Here is an 18,039-nt window from a genome sequence, read left to right on the forward strand (position 1 = left end):
TTACTGATACCAGCCATATTCAACTGGTGTTGAGCGTTTGTAAATTCATCAGTTACTCTGTGCTCTGGCACATTTCGACAAGTAGATAGCCAGAGAGAATTTACGAACGCACCCATATTGGTCAGGGAGAAATACAAAACCAGTCTAATTGGAATGAATGGCAGTAGAGGCATAATCCTGATTTTACTTATACAGGAAAATAAACGTATATCCACAGACCATAAATGTCTCAATTTTATTTTTCTTGGAAAGTGCTGTTATATGATACAATATCAGTAATTGTTGCATTTACAACTTGTCTAAGTCCTATCATCTACTGATTTCAGCCAGTGTATGGCTGTGGACTGACTGCATCGTTTGAATGCAATGTTGCCATATTTGCAGTTAATTTTTAAAAAAACATATAGAATTGGCTGGCTAGCTAGCTAACAAACATACAGTGCAGATACATTCTTCAAATTCATTATTTTACACATTATCTTACACAATATCTTACAGCACTGGCAAACCATGTTTGACCAACTCCCTGACCAAAATGGTGGACCTTTATCCCATCATAAGAAGGTTCATGTTCATTCTAGTATTCTAAATCCTAATTCTATGCTCCTGCCCCACTCCCGGGGGAGTTCCTTTGGCCAGACCAGGATCATCCGGAAGGCTTGAACAGGAATACACCCGCATGATGGAGGAGTGCTACCAGCTCTGAGCAAAACTTGAGGCCGGGGCTAATATCCCACTGTTCAGGTACACTGCTGCTACTTCATCTTAATGTAGGAAATTATGAAGAAGGAAAAACACATTATACTGGAGAGAGTCAGAAATAAGAGATTGAGGAATTTTTATGTTAGTGTGGGAGAGATTATTGTCTGAGGGGGAAAGAACAGTGAAATAACACGCTACAAAACCGTCAAGAAAAACAATAACATATGCAGTTTGATTTAATAGACTATAGAGGGTCAACTGACTTCCATCCTGCAATTGAACCCCAGCATCATCCTGTATATGCAGTTTAAGGCATATACAGGATGATATAAGGGCTGAGGCGTGGGCCTTAAAGCAGGGATGTCCTTGACCTTTAAAAACCATTGAGACAATGAAAGATAGAGGGGGGGGGGGCTGTGTAAATCTTGGTGAGCGATACCAGTTTCCTGGATTGTATTTCACCGGCCTAATGGATCCTTCAGTGAGGAGGATGGATGAGTGCTTTGCCTGTGGGGGCTGTGGGGCGGAGGCCTGGCTGAGTCTAGCTGAGCCAGCCTGGCTGGGTGCCCTCTGTCAGCCCCCGGACACTGTGCCCATCACTCAGGGCCGGGTGGGCCGCACTGGGGGTGCAGATCATATTTACACCCACCTAGTGGAGCGGGGGTCAGGGAGAGGAGAGGGAAGCTGATGAATGGAGCAGTCTCCTGGATGGGGCGCTGCACATGCATCACAGCGGGCCATCCGCACCGGGTGCACCAGAGAAAACAGCAGTCATACATCGCCCCGGAGACCATCCATCACCCAGACCACTCAATTAGAGGCAGCCTCTCAGAGGGCCTGCAACCCAGCCATCCTGGGTGGCCCAACTGCACATCTCAGTACACTGAGATGCATGATGTACTGTACTGTATGCACAAACTTGTAACAAACTTGCATAAAACACAAACTTGTCAGAAATAAGAGATTGAGGAATTTGGCCAGTGCAGTAATAGTGGTATTGATAGGAAATGAATAGTTCTGTCTGAGCCAAAAGCGCAAAGAGAATTTATGCCATGTCATTATTTTTACTAGGCACTGTAGGCAGGATGCTTTAATAACTGCCTCAGGTAACAGTAAAAATGTTCTCTTGATGATACACAAACATCTACACACTTGAGGACTTCATTTGTTTCTTCCAATCCCACTCCCAGGTGTACTGGTATCCTGGTGAAGAGCTCTGAGGATGACGTGGACTTCCAGCAGCTCAGAAGCACCCTGGAGAGTTCAGTCAAAGAGAGGAACCAGATTCCCACAGAGACCCTGGGACCAGTGGAGGGGGGCCCTCATAGACACACAGCTGGTGTCCTGTATGCAGGCCAGGCCCTCAGAGCAGCAAGGTACAGGAAGGGCCCCTGAAGCAACTTTCGTTCTACACCTAATGACCCTGTAAAGAGGTTCAGATCTCTTGGTGTAATGGATGAGGATTGGACTACATCTTAATTTGATCACACTGATGCAGGATAACTTTCCTGCAATGTGGGACATTTAAAACATAGTATATTTGAGGTTTAAAAACGCTTCTGAAATGTGTAATTTCCACTGAAATTTCAGACTTAATTTTCCTTTACGAAAAATGTATCAACCCCACAAAAATATAATCTACATTTCCTGTTTCTGCAGGATTATTTTCCTGCTATAGGAAACTAACTCAAATTAAGATCCTACATCTGTAACAGTCACAGGGACTCAGGTTAAAATCTTAGTCAGGCTCCTCCATGAATTTGATACAAGCCCATTGGACTGCTAAGGGAAGTAAGAGGATTTTCCCCATATCTCTGCATCTGTCCCATGCATTCCCAGAGACAGTTCCAGAGTCTGGGAGGAGTGTTAAGGATGGTGATAAGGTTACAGAAGTCCAGCCTGGCTCTTCACTCACCGTGATGACAGCAAGTGGGGTCTACGGTCCAGAGAGCCTGGTGATTACAGCTGGGCCCTGGGCCAACACACTGGTGTTCCATACTGGACTACAACTACCACTACAGCTGGGCCCTGGGCCAACACACTGGTGGCCCATACTGGACTACAACAACAACTGGGCATTGGGCCAACACATTGGTGGCCCATACTGGACTACAACTACCACTACAGCTGGGCCCTGGGCCAACACACTGGTGGCCCATACTGGACGACAACAACCACTACAGCTGGGCCCTGGGCCAACACACTGGTGGCCCATACTGGACTACAACAACCACTACAGCTGGGCCCTGGGCCAACACACTGGTGGCCCATACTGGACTACAACAACCACTACAGCTGGGCCCTGGGCCAACACACTGGTGGCCCATACTAGACTACAACAACCACTACAGGTACAGTCACACACATTTTAGACACACGTGCATGCACATGTACGCGCACATACACACGCACATTCGCATACACAAACATTCCACGGTGTGTGTACCACACAACTCAAGGATTTCTGCCAGGTAAGAAGAGCATGATTCTGTACTTTAACTTATTTTTTTATTAAACACCCTCCTGAGGCAATACGCAGTGAGTTATAGCAGTCCGTGTTTTTGACAGACACTGCATAGTCAGACACAGGGCAGTAACATGCTCTGGGGGAGATGGACGTCCATCTGCAGAATAAATAACTCTACTTGTTCTCCCTTACCCTCAGCAGGGCCATGATAGAAAATACTTTCTATATTTCTGTAACTAAGAGGATTTATAATCAAATCTCCCAGGTCTTACTGTGGTAGAGCAGATCCTTTGTCTAGGGAAAACATGAGACAATTAGAGTCACAAGGGCTTGAAAATACAGAGAGGTTGACTACATGAATGTAAACTATGGAATACAAGGCTATAGAAAGACTGCAGGCAAGCTATAGAAAGACTACCAGACAAGCTATAGAAAGACTGCAGGCAAGCTATAGAAAGACTACCAGACAAGCTATAGAAAACCGTAGAAATACCAGTTAACTACAGCACAAGTAACTCCAGAGGAAGCTTATAGGGAGGGTGTGTTCCCTCTGAGGAAGGTCTGTTAAATCTGTCTGCCCCGGGCACATATGGCATCAGCCACTTCCCCTGCTTCGTCCAGATGGGAGCGGAGGGAGCGCATTTCCACTTCTATGGCCTTCTCTCCAATGAGTGCCCAGGCCTGATGAAGGTGAGGAACACTGTGACACGCCCTGGATACAGAAAGTGTCACTTACTGACACTGAATAATGCAGCAACTATTAGTGCCATTTCCCTGGACAAAATAACTGCTGTCCTATGGAGGGGATAGCTTGACAGCACCACTCCTTCACACTGTAATCAGATCCCTATTGTGAGGAGAGAATACACAGAGGATGCTATTTGAGGGTATAGTCTTTCCGATTTAAACACAGTATTGTAGAGAGTGTGAATGACCCTTGTTATCCTCTAAAAGCAAGACATTTTCATCAGAGAAAAATCTCTAAGGATGCACGAGTATTTAAAATTTGCTTTATGCTGTTTATTAATTAAATGGTGCTATCGGCCTTGTGTTCCTCAGAACTGCTATCACATGGGGCAGTGAGATGGAACATAAGGAGAGGGTCAGACAGACGGACAGGACGGACATCCTCCTCCTGTCCCAGTTTGTGTCCCTCTACCTCTCTGGACTGGAGCCAGAACCAGCCCTGGTGGAGAGCTGCCTGTACACAGTCAGACTACTGATGTCCATGTACTAAAGTTAACCAGAGCTCAAATGAACTAACCAATTCACTAGATGGATTAATCCTCATTAATCTAAGTAGAGATTTTGCTGTCTGACTAAATCATCAATATCATTAGTATTGGCTATTTTCAGAGTGCCGAAAACTATTGAATATGTAATTCTAACAGCACTCATGACATTATAATTACAATGTTCTGTTGAGTGACTCAATTGAGCGTGACAAGGGAAAACAACACAAGTTGCATTCAACAATCCAGTTTGGATTCATATAATTAGGATGAGAGCATGTGGCAAACTCTCAGAGAGACTCGAAACAACATCATTGAAGTGAGAACACTGAGGGACACATTTTCAGTATTGGTTTAACAATGTACTTCAACCATAGCCGCGGGAAGATGTTTGGGGTGGGGTTGCTGATACGTTTTTGTCGAGGGGGGAGTGCGGCTGAATACTTTTTGTTGCCCACGCTACAGACGGCTTTATCGGTCCGCTAATACAGGACTAGTAAAGGCCCAGCGCACTACTTTCGTGAGAAAATAAAGGGTGGTGCAGCACCCTCAGCACCCCTACTTCCCGCGGCTATGGCTTAAACAATAACCAGGTTTCCATCCAACCTTTAATTGCAAGTAAAGCAGAGCTTCCAGAAACATGTGGTGAGACAGCATTTTTCCTAGCACTTCACACCACTTTCAAAGCAAAAGCACCGATTAGCCCAGTAACTTTCAGTATAATACTTACCTTCTCTGTCGCAGTCTACCATTGAAAACCATTGAAGACTACACATAGAAAAGTCATGCTATTTGTATTTGAGCAATATGATTGGCCATTAATCAAGCAACACTATGCTTGATACAGATGCACAATCGAGAGCATCCTGTCGGGCTGTATCACCGCCTGGTAGGGCAACTGCTCCGCCCACAACCGTAAGGCTCTCCAGAGGGTAGTGAGGTCTACACAACGCATCACCGGGGGCAAACTACCTGCCCTCCAGGACACCTACACCACCCGATGTCACAGGAAGGCCTTAAAGATCATCAAGGATAACAAACACCCGAGCTACTGCCTGTTCACCCCGCTATCATCCAGAATGCGAGGTCAGTACAGGTGCATCAAAACAGGGACCGAGAGACTGAAAAACAGCTTCTATCTCAAGGCCATCAGACTGATAAACAGCCACCACTAACTAATTGAGTGGCTGCTGCCATACATGTAAAAAATGTATCACTAGCCACTTTAAACAATGCCACTTAATATAATGTTTACATAGCCTACATTACTCATCTCATATGTATATACTGTACTCTATACCACCTACTGCATCTTGCCATCTTTTTGTAATACATGTATCACTAGCCACTTTAAACAATGCCACTTAATATAATGTTTACATACCCTACATTACTCATCTCATATGTATATACTGTACTCGATACCATCTACCGCATCTTGCCTATGCCGTTCTGTACCATCACTCATTCATATATCTTTATGTACATATTCTTCATCCCTTTACACTTGTGTGTATAAGGTAGCGGTTGTGAAATTGTTAGGTTAGATTACTCGTTGGTTATTACTGCATTGTCGGAACTAGAAGCACAAGCATTTCGCTACACTCGCATTAACATCTGCTAACCATGTGTATGTGACAAATAAAATTTGATTTGATTTGTTCCTGTAAGTCACAAAATCTGGAGCAGTACAGAAGTGGATAGCTACATGTACATTGACACAGCACACGCCAGCTGTCCTGAGAAAAAAGAAGCACCCATCAATCTACTTACTGAGCTTATTTATTTACAAAAGTAAACCTTAAATATTGAACATACTAGCAATATGCTGGCTTCTGTTGATAGTAAATAAAATGCACTTTAGCATTTGTCTTGGCTAGCCTAGTCTGCTGTAGCCAGGACAGAGGGCTGATTGGATAATGCTGAGCCGCCGGTCACCGGTCTATGGCGTGTGACGTGAAAGGGTCAAATCTAATAGTAATCTGCGCCGCTCGGTCATGTTGTTAACAAGGCAGCATGGTGCACCATCCAGAAACATTCCAAATCTATTTTCCATAACATTTCCATATATGTAAAGCATTTTTATCAAAAGCAATCACTTTTGCATGTGAAAACTTAGAATCCTACTAATTGAGCAGACACATGGCTTGTGCTGGGGAAAATATAAGCCTACTCTAAAATGTGCATGTGTTTTGTCACACAACACAATGCCTCAGATGTTATTTTGAGGGAGCGTACAATTGGCATGCTGACTGCAAGAATGTCAACCAGAGCTGTTGCCAGATAATTGAATGTTCATTTCTCTACCATATGTTGCCTCCACCGTCATTTTTTAGATGATGGCAGTACGTCCAACCGGCCTCATAACCGCAGACCAGGTGTAACCACGCCAGCCCAGGACCTCCACATCCGGTTTCTTCACCTGCGGGACAGTCTGAGACCAGCCACTCAGACAGCTGATGAAACTGTGGGTTTGCACAACCGAACCAAACCTTCAAAAACCATCTCAGGGAAGCTCATCTGCATGCTCATCGTCCTCACCAGGGTCTTGACCTCACTGCTGTTTGGCATCGTAACCGACTTCAGTAGGCAAATGCTCACCTTCAATGGCCCCTGGCACGTTGGAGATGTGCGCTCTTCACGGGTGAATCGCGGTTTCAACTGTGCCGGGCAGATGGTAGACGTGTGGGCGAGCGGTTTGCTCATGTCAACGTTGAGAACAAAGTGCCCCATGGTGGTGGTGGGGTTGCAGTACGGGCAGGCATAAGGTACGGACAACAAACACAATTGCATTTTATCGATGGCAATTTGAATGCACAGAGATACCGTCCCGAGATCCTGAGGCCCATTGTCGTGCCATTCATCCGTTGCCATTACCTCATTTGACGCAAGGATCTGTTCACAATTCCTGGAAGATGAAAATGTCCTAGTTCTTCCATGGCCTGCATACTCATCTGACATGTCACCCATTGAGCATGTTTGGATGCTCTGGATCGATGTGTACAACAGCGTGTTCCAGGTCCCTCCAATATAGGAGTGGGACAACATTCCACAAGCCACAGTCAACAGCCTGATCAACTCTATGCGAAGGAGATGTGTCGCGCTGCATGAGGCAAATGGTGGTCACACCAGATACTGACTGGTTTTCTGATCCACACCCCTACTTTTTTAAAGGTATATCTGTATTCCCAGTCATGTGAAATCCATAGACTAGGGCCTAATTAAATTATTTCAACTGACTGTAACTCAGTAAAATCTTTGAAAATGTGGAATGTTACATTTATATTTTTGTTCAGTGTATATTAAACAGCTTTTTAATAGATATCATAATAACCAAATATAGCCTATTAAAACTGAGTACACCAATCATTAGGAACACCTTTGCTTAATATTGGAGTCCCATTGTCACGATCGTGTGGCGGATTGACGGACCAAAATGCAGCTTTTGGAAAATAAGCCATCTTCTTTATTAAACACAACGAAGATGAACACGACACAAAAACTCTATAACAAAATAACAAAACAACAAAACGACCGTGAAGCTACAAACGTTGTGCACAAACATACAGGCTACAAACGTTCTTACATAGACAATTACCCACAACCAATGAGAGCCTATGGCTACCCTAAATAAGGCTCCCAATCAGAGACAACCGAAATCAGCTGTCTCTAATTGGGAACTCATTCAGGCAACCATAGACTCTCCTAGATAACTAACCACCATAGACAATGCTAAACATCTACACTCAACACAAAACCATATACTACACCCATTAACCCCTTTACCAAATAAACACCCAAAACAACAAAACATAAACATTCCCCATGTCACACCCTGACCTAACTAAAATAATAAAGAAAACCAATAATACTAAGGCCAGGGCGTGACATAACCCCCCCCTTGAGGCGCGAACTCCGGGCGCACCATACACAGTCTAGGGGAGGGTCTGGGTGGGCTTCCATCCACGGTGGCGGCTCCGGCTCTGGTCGCGGTCCCCACGTCACCACAGTACCTAAACACCTCCTAGGCTTCCTCCAAACGACCCCCCTCCACCTTAACCCCATTGCATTCAGGGGCAGTTCCGGACTAAGGGGCAGCTCCGGACTGAGGAATGGCAGCTCCGGACTGAGGGACTGCAGCTCCGGACTGAAGGACTGCAGCTCCGGACTGAGGGACGGCCCATGGCTGGCTGACAGATCTGGCTGCTCATGGCTGGCTAACGGATCTGGCTGCTCATGGCTGGCTAACTGATCTGGCTGCTCATGGCTGGCTGACTGATCTGGCTGCTCCTGGCTGGCTGACGGATCTGGCTGCTCATGGCTGGCTGACGGATCTGGCTGCTCATGGCTAGCTGACGGATCTGGCTGCTCATGGCTAGCTGACGGATCTGGCTGCTCATGGCTAGCTGACGGATCTGGCTGCTCATGGCTAGCTGACGGATCTGGCTGCTCATGGCTAGCTGACGGATCTGGCTGCTCATGGCTAGCTGACGGATCTGGCTGCTCATGGCTAGCTGACGGATCTGGCTGCTCATGGCTAGCTGACGGATCTGGCTGCTCATGGCTGGCTGACGGATCTGGCTGCTCATGGCTGGCTGACGGATCTGGCTGCTCATGGCTGGCTGACTGATCTGGCTGCTCCTGTCTGGTTGGCGGCTCTGGCAGATCCTGTCTGGTTGGCGGCTCTGGCAGATCCTGTCTGGTTGACGGCTCTGGCAGATCCTGTCTGACGGACGGCTCTAGCGGCTCCTGTCTGGCTGGCGGCTCTAGCGGCTCCTGTCTGGCGGACGGCTCAGTGGGCTCATGGCAGACGGGCGGCTTTGCAGGCTCATGGCAGACGGGCGGCTTTGCAGGCTCATTGCAGACGGATGACTCAGATGGCGCTGGGGAGACGGATGGCTCAGATGGCGCTTGGCAGACGGGCAGTTCAGTCATTGCAGTGCAGACGGCAGACTCCTGCCGGCTGAGGCGCACTGTAGGCCTGGTGCGTGGTGCCGGGACTGGTGGCACCGGGCTGGGGACACGCATCTCAGGGCTAGTGCGGGGAGCAGCAACAGGACGCACAGGACTCTGGGGACACACAGGAGGCTTGGTGCGTGGTTTAGACACTGGTGGTAAAGGGCTGGAGACACGCACCATATAGCTAGTGCGTGGAGGAGGCACTGGTGGTACTGGGTTGGGGCGGGGAGGTGGCGCCGGAAATACCGGACCGTGCAGGCGTACTGGCTCCCTTGAACGCTGAGCCTGCCCAACCTTACCTGGTTCTATGCTCCCCGTCGCCTGACCAGTGCGGGGAGGTGGAATAACCCGCACCGGCCTATGTAGGCGAACCGGGGACACCATGCGTAAGGCTGGTGCCATGTACGCCGGCCCGAGGAGACGCACTGGTGACCAGATGCGTTGGGCCGGCTTCATGACATATGGCTCAACGCTCAGTCTAGCCCGGCCGATACGTGGAGCCGAAATGTACCGAACCGGGCTATGCACGCGTACAGGAGACACCGTGCTCTCTACTGCGTAACACGGTGTCTGCCCGTACTCCCGCTCTCCACGGTAAGTACAGGGAGTAGGCGCAGGTTTCCTACCTGACTTCGCCACACTCCCTTTAAGGCCCCCCCCAAGAAATTTTTGGGGTGTACTCACGGGTCTCCAGCCTTGTCTCCGTGCTGCCTCCTCATATCGCCTCCTCTCGGCTTTCGCTGCCTCCAGCTCTTCACGAGGGAGGCGATATTCTCCAGGTTGATCCCAATGTCCATCTCTTTCCAATTCGTCCTCCCAACTCCAGAGATCCTGTGTAGGAAGGTCCTGTTGCCGCCTTCCATGCCGCTTGGTCCTATGGTGGGTAATTCTGTCACGATCGTGTGGCGGATTGACGGACCAAAATGCAGCTTTTGGAAAATAAGCCATCTTCTTTATTAAACACAACGAAGATGAACACGACACAAAAACTCTATAACAAAATAACAAAACAACAAAACGACCGTGAAGCTACAAACGTTGTGCACAAACATACAGGCTACAAACGTTCTTACATAGACAATTACCCACAACCAATGAGAGCCTATGGCTACCCTAAATAAGGCTCCCAATCAGAGACAACCGAAATCAGCTGTCTCTAATTGGGAACTCATTCAGGCAACCATAGACTCTCCTAGATAACTAACCACCATAGACAATGCTAAACATCTACACTCAACACAAAACCATATACTACACCCATTAACCCCTTTACCAAATAAACACCCAAAACAACAAAACATAAACATTCCCCATGTCACACCCTGACCTAACTAAAATAATAAAGAAAACCAATAATACTAAGGCCAGGGCGTGACACCCATGTTGACTCCAATGCTTCCCACAGTTGTTTCAAGTTGGCTGGCTGTCCTTTGGGTGGTGGACCATTCTTGATACACACGGGAAACTGTTGAGGGTGAAAAACCCAGCTGCGTTGTAGTTCTTGACACAAACCGGTGTGCCTGGCACCTACTACCACCCTCTGAATGTCTTAATTGTCTCAAGGCTTTAAAATCATTCTTTAACCTGTCTCCTTCCCTTCATCTACACTGATTGAAGTGGATTTATTAAATTACATCAATAAGGGATCATAGCTTTCACCTGGATTCACCTGGTCAGTCTATCAATGTCATGAAAAGAGCAGGTGTTCTTAATGTTTTGTATACTCAGTGTAGAGAGAAGGCATGTTAACCTATTGGCCAGCAGTCAGGCCAGGGGTATTCAACTCTTACCCTACAAGGTCCGGAGCCTGTTAGTTTTCTGTTCTACGTGATAATTAATTGCACCCACCTGGTGCCCCAGGTCTAAATCAGTCCCTGATTAGAGGGGACATCTATGCATAGTCCCTTTACCCCTACCTACATGTTCAAATTACCTCGACTAACCTGTACGCCCACACATTGACTCAGTACCAGTATCCCCTGAATATAGCCTGGTTATCGTTAATGTTATTTTATTGTTACTTTTTATTTTATTTTATACTTTAATTTATTTAGTAAATATTTTCTTAACAATATTTATTGAACTGCACTGTTGATAAGTAAAAGCATTGGAACTGGCTTCAAGGTTCAGAGTTGAATTTGAGGGTTATAGGTCCTGCATGACCCCAATGCATTTAAAAACTACACCATGTCCAGGCCAGTATAAATTCTGTGCTGGCCAGTAGATTAGCTAATGTTAGACCCTTTCATAGCCTATGAATAGGGCCAAGACTTTTACTTGACCCGGTCATATGATCAGGAAAAGCTCCAGGCCTCAGAAAGACACAAATTTTTCCACACCACTTCTGTACCTGTGGCACCACATCTGGAGTACAGTACATGTCTGATAAAAAATGTCAGGACAGGCCTGATGGAAACAACTAATTTGACAGTAAACTTTCCAAAAGTTGACAAAACATGCTTGACAAGGTTGGATCTTTTTGTGTCGGTAAAATGTATTATGCGAGAAATGGCGGTGGGAAAGGCTGTATGCGCAAATATCGCTATAATAACCATCAATATATTAACCATCAATGTAATAACCATCGCTATAATAACCATCAACATATTAACCATCTGTCACGGCTGTCGTAAGAACGGGACCAAGGCGCAGCGGATGTTGAGTTCCACATATTTAATTCAAAGAGAAACTTAAACAAAACAAAAATATCAATCAACGAACAACTAAATGTGACTACGTGGTGCACATGCACAAACACAAACAATATCCCACAAACACAGGTGGGAAAAATAGCTACTTAAATATGATCCCCAATTAGAGACAACGATACCAGCTACCTCTAATTGGGAATCATACAAAACACCAAAACATAGAAAATATAAACTAGAACACAACATAGAAATTATAAACTAGAATACCCCCTAGTCACGCCCTGACCTACTACACCATAGAGAAACAAGGGCTCTCTATGGTCAGGGCGTGACACCATCAATATAATAACCATTAATATATTAACCATCAATATAATAACCATCGCTATAATAACCATCAATATATTAACCATCAATATAATAACCATCATAATATTAACCATCAATATATTAACCATCAATATAATAACCATCAATATAATAACCATCAATATATTAACCATCAATATAATAACCATCAATATATTAACCATCAATATAATAACCATCAATATATTAACCATCAATATAATAACCATAAATATATTAACCATCAATATAATAACCATCAATATATTAACCATCAATATAATAACCATCAATATAATAACCATCAATATATTAACCATCAATATAATAACCATCAATATATTAACCATCAATATAATAACCATCAATATAATAACCATCAATATATTAACCATCAATATAATAACCATCAATATATTAACCATCAATTTAATAACCTTCGATATATTAACCATCAATATAATAACCATCGATATAATAACCATCACCAGTCACGTAACGATGTGGTGTGTGGTCCTCCCACTACGACTCAGGAAAGCATGCAGTTTATTAGGCAACAGATTAAATAAATGATGATGAACTTCACAGTGTAGTCAGTGAAAGTGCATGGGTATGACCTTAATGTTCCTTTACAATAAATATTGTGCAAGCTGTTGGTTAGAGCACATGTGCCAAGACCAGAGTGGGTGCATTCACTATATAACCAAACATTTGAGAATGCGATGGAAACCCATTTAACTTGGGGGGGGTTTCAGTACATGGGAATTTAAATGCAGAAGTTATTTTCATGTGCACTATGTCATCAGGCACAGCATTTTAATCTGGTGGGATATTGTTTTTATGCAGATTTTATAATATTCACGTGAAAATCTGTCGCCAATTGGAATGGAAACCGAGCTATTGACTCATAATTTTCTTGATTTACGCTTGTAGATAAAATGAAGATAAATACACTGTACACAAGGTACTTTAAGGTACTAAGGAGACTTTAACAGGAGTATGCATGCTCTCTGATTGCCTGCAGGTTACACCAGACCATCACTTTGTTCTAGATCGCCACCCTCACCACGGCAACATCGTAATCAGAGCAGGATTCTTATGTATGTTCACAGGAGTCCCTATTCACCTCTCGTTGTCATGGTACTGTGTTCTTGCATCCCTCTACAATATCTATTTGCACATTCCAGCACTGAGAAACCATATCAAAACCTACAGCCAAATGGCCACCCTGCTGAAAGACAGTTTTGTAGCCTGGCTGCGTGCGTCCCTTTGGATAACGGCAAAGTGTAATAATCCAAACTTAAAGCCCATTGACTCAGACCAGGAGGGACTTCCCAGAATTTCTTCCATCTGTTCAACGGCTTCTACTAATGAATTCTGGATTAAACATGTAATTAATTTCTGCTCTTAAAGGTCCAATTCAACCGTTTTTATCTCAATATCAAATCATTTCTGGGTAACAATTAAGTACCTTACTGTGATTGTTTTCAATTAAAATGGTCAAGAAAAAACAAAGATTGCTTCTTAGCAAAGAGCAATTTCTCAAGAATTTTTTTTGCTAGGACTGTCTGGGAGTGGTCTGAGTGGGTAGGGGAAAACTGAAAACTATTAACTCTGTTATTGGCAGAGAGTTATAGAATTATCTTTCTTGTTGGTCTGTTATCTAATGTATACCCTGTTGATATCACCAGGCAGGCCAAAACTCCATCTCACGAAAACAGGCTGAAATTTAAGGTGGTCTTTTCAAAACAGCTCTTACACGAAAAGGCATTATCATCATTTTCACAATTTCACAGTATTATTCCAACATCATAGTGTGGAAATATATATAAAACACAGGTAAATCACGATTTTGACTGCACTGGGCCTTTAATCAATTTATAGCTCTGACCCGTGCAACTTGGGGGTTAGGAACTCCACCAAGCTCTGCCACAGTCCTGGCGTGTTGCCAAAGCTATTAATCTTGCGATGCATTGTCTTACATGTGATAACACAACTGGAGAAAGACTTTGCTGTCTGCTAGACTGAGCATGCTCTATTGTTCTTTCAGCCCCCTCATATTATGGTGGTTCATGATTTATTACAAGCATTCTAGTAGTAAGGCATTCAGAGCAACGGACAGGGTCACCATTTATAACTGTTAATTAGTTTGATTTTCTTATGCCACCCACATGTTGTTTACCATGTTGCCAGGATAATACTCTCCTACTGCACTTAACCAGTTATTATTTCCCTGACACCCACCATCTCAGATTGTTCTGAAATTGTTTCTGTAGTTATAAACAGGTAATAATGGCTTTCCTGAAACATTATTTTGTTGAAATGTAATTTTATCTTGGAGAAATTAAAGGGATACTTTTGGATTTTGGCAACGAGGCCATTTATCTACTTCCCCAGACTCAGATTAATTAATGGATACCATTTTTATGTCTCTGTGTCTAGAATGAAGGAAGTTAGAGGTAGTTTCACGAACCAATGCTAACTAGTGTTAGCACAATGTTAGTTAGTTTCAAATCCCTTTTTTGTGCTTTTTGAGGTGGAACGACCCTGTATTTATCTAAAAGATATACAGTATTTGGGGGTTTCTCCCATTGTTCTCTGCATATCCTCTCAAGCTCTGTCAGATTGGATGGGGATTGTCTCTGCAGAGCTATATTCAGGTCTCTCCATATATGTTCAATCGGGATCAAGCCCGGGCTCTGGGTGGGCCACTCAATGACATTCAGAGACTTGTCCCGAAGCCACTCTTGCGTTGTCTTGGCTGTTTCCTGTTGGAAGGTGAACCTTTGCCCCAAGGTCCTAAGCTCTCTGGAGCAGGTTTTCATTAAGGATTTCTCTGTACATTGCTCCGTTCTTCTTTCCCTCGATCCTGTCTAGTCTCCCAGTATAAAAATATCCCAACAGCATGATGCTGCCACCACCATGCTTCACCGTAGCATGGTTTCTTCCAGACGCGAAGCTTGGCATTCAGGCCAAAGAGTTCAATCTTGATTTCATCAGACCAGAGCATATTGTTTCTCATGGTCTGAGAGTCCTTTAGGTGCCTTCTGGAAAACTCTAAGTGAGCTGTCATGTGTCTTTTACTGAGGAGAGGCTTCCGTCTGGTCACTCTGTCATAAAGACCTGATTGGTGGAGTGCTGCAGAGATGGTTGTCTTTCTTGAAGGTTCTCCCATCACCACAGAGCAACTCTGGAGCTCTGTCAGAGTGACCATTGAGTCCTTGGTCACATCCCTGACCAAGGTCCTTCTCCCCCAATTGCTCAGTTTGGCCGGGCGGGTAACTCTAGCAAGAGTCTTGGGGGTTCCAAACTTCTTCCATTTAAGAATGATGGAGGCCACTGTGTTCTTGGGGACCATCAATGCTGCAAAACATTTTTGGTTCACTTCCCCAGATCTGTGCCTCGACACAATCCTGTCTCGGAGCTCTACGGACAATTCCTTCGACCCCATGGCTTGGTTTTTGAGCTGAGATGCACTGTCAACTTTGGGACCTTATATAGACAGGTGTGTTCCTTTCCAAATCATGTCCAATCAATTGAATTTACCATAGGTGGACTCCAATCAAATTCTAAAAACATCTCAAGGAAAATCAATGGAAACAGGATGCACCTGAGCTCAATTCCGAGTCTCATAGCAAAGGATCTGAATACTTATGTAAATAAGATATTTCTGTTTTTTATTTTTTATAAATTTGCACAAAAATATTAAAACCTGTTTTCACTTTGTCATTATGAGATATTGTGTGTAGATTGACGAGGAAAATGTCTTATATAATACATTTTAGAATAAGGCTGTAACGTAACAAAATGTAGAAAAGGTGAAGTGGTCTGAATACTTTCCGAATACACTGTAAATCTAACATCACTGATAGCAGGGCTGAATAGTAATGAATCCGTCAGGATCAGACAAAAGAGATTCTCCTAGCACTATTTTGTGCGCTTCTCATTCTCTCGTTGTACCCTCTATCCCTCCCTCCCTATCTCTTTGTGACACTTTATGCTTGTCACGGCCGGGACCTGTTCCCTTAGGTCTGCAGTTGACCTCCTCTCACCTCAATAATATTAATGTCTTTTGGGCAGACAGCACAATGACTTTTTGAGTGGTCCTCTCATCCCCTCACCTTCCAAACGCCTCTGTCCTCTCATCTGCTTGGACAGCTATACTTAGAGAAAAGTGAGAGACAGAAAAAAGTGAAAAATTGATTGAGGTGAAGTTATGAAAAAAGACTGATTATAGTTATTAAGCAAATCAAGGTCTCCCACATCCTCCATAATGTGCTCATTCTGTAGACCCTTTTGTTTGTAAATTACATACTCTTAATTTTACACAGATTTTTCTTTAGTCACTATTGTATGCACATTTTGGACTGACATACTGTAAGGTTACCGAAATCTTTATTTCCCCAGGTCATGGTTTCAAGTTTGGCCTAGTTGTTGGGAAGGTACTGTGTAAGCTGAGCCATGGAGAGATGACCTCTCACCTTTCAAAATCCAGTGGTTCCAGTCCAACCACAAATCCTCTTTATAGAACTAATCACAAAGGGGGGAATTCCGACCCAAGTTAAGCTTGCATAAATGGAACGTATTTCCCTTTTTTTGCACATTTGTCTCTGCGTATTCTGGCCTTGAACTTAAGCATGAGAATAGCATGCTATTCACCCGCTATTCCTTTGGGGTGGAGATCAAAGAAATGAAGATATGGCGGAGGTGTGTTCCTTTTCCATAGTGAAGAAAGCTATAAATAAATAGCTGTTCCGTTATTCAGAATTGTATTGTATGCCTCATTATTTGTAGGGATGAAATTTGGAGACCTGGGCTTTTCTCCATTTTATTTAACAATTTTTGTCATGTTAAATATTAGCCATTATGATGATTCATTTTCAAATCATATGAGCAAAAAATATTTTGCTTTATCTGGGACGCTAAACCAGACAAAATAAAACGAGCCTATAATGAATATGAATTGGGTGGGTTGAGATTGTTAAATATAAAAGCACTAAACCTCTCTCTAAAAGCTTCACTCATTCAAAAGTTATATTTGAACCCTAAATGGTTCTCAAGTAGATTAATAAGAAAAGCTCACACATTGTTTCAATGTGCAGATTTTTTTTTTCTTTGTGCAGATTGCCATGTCTCATTTTCGATTAATTGAAAATGATACTTTTTTCAAAGTATCTGTCTTTTTCAAACAAGCATTGCAGAGCTGGCTACAATTTCAATTTCATCCCCCTGAAAAGATAGAACAAATATTATAACAAATATTATGGCTGAACTCAAATGTGTTGGTTGATAAAATACCTGTATTTATGGGAAAGACGTTTGAAAAGGGTATTTTGTTCTTAAATGATATTGTAAATTGTAATGGTACAGTTATGTCCTTCATGGAGTTATCAGAATTGTACGGGAAGGTCTGCTCAATCCAAGAGTACAACCAATTGATTACAGCATTGCCCCAAAAATGGAGGAGGCAGGTGGCAGCGGGAGGAGGTAGGGAACTGGTCTGTCTGATCAATATAAAGGATCAAAACTGACGGAGGAATAAAAATAGCATAAATAGGAAAGTATACCAGTTTCATTTGAGGACCAGGATGTTAACAACTGTGCCATACAAATGGAAACATGGTTGGGAAGAGATTTTTGATGTACCAATTCTATGGTACAGGGTGTATGAGTTGATATA

At 43.7% G+C, this 18,039-nt stretch overlaps 1 pseudogene; it reads left to right on the forward strand.

Annotated features, from left to right (window-relative positions):
• The first annotated feature begins 1,171 nt into the window (after positions 1 to 1,171).
• Positions 1,172 to 16,887, forward strand: LOC129866885 (peroxisomal sarcosine oxidase-like; annotated as a pseudogene).
• Positions 16,888 to 18,039: the final 1,152 nt, after the last annotated feature.

The sequence above is a fragment of the Salvelinus fontinalis genome, chromosome 2 (assembly GCF_029448725.1).
Source record: "Salvelinus fontinalis isolate EN_2023a chromosome 2, ASM2944872v1, whole genome shotgun sequence".
NCBI lineage: Eukaryota > Metazoa > Chordata > Actinopteri > Salmoniformes > Salmonidae > Salvelinus > Salvelinus fontinalis.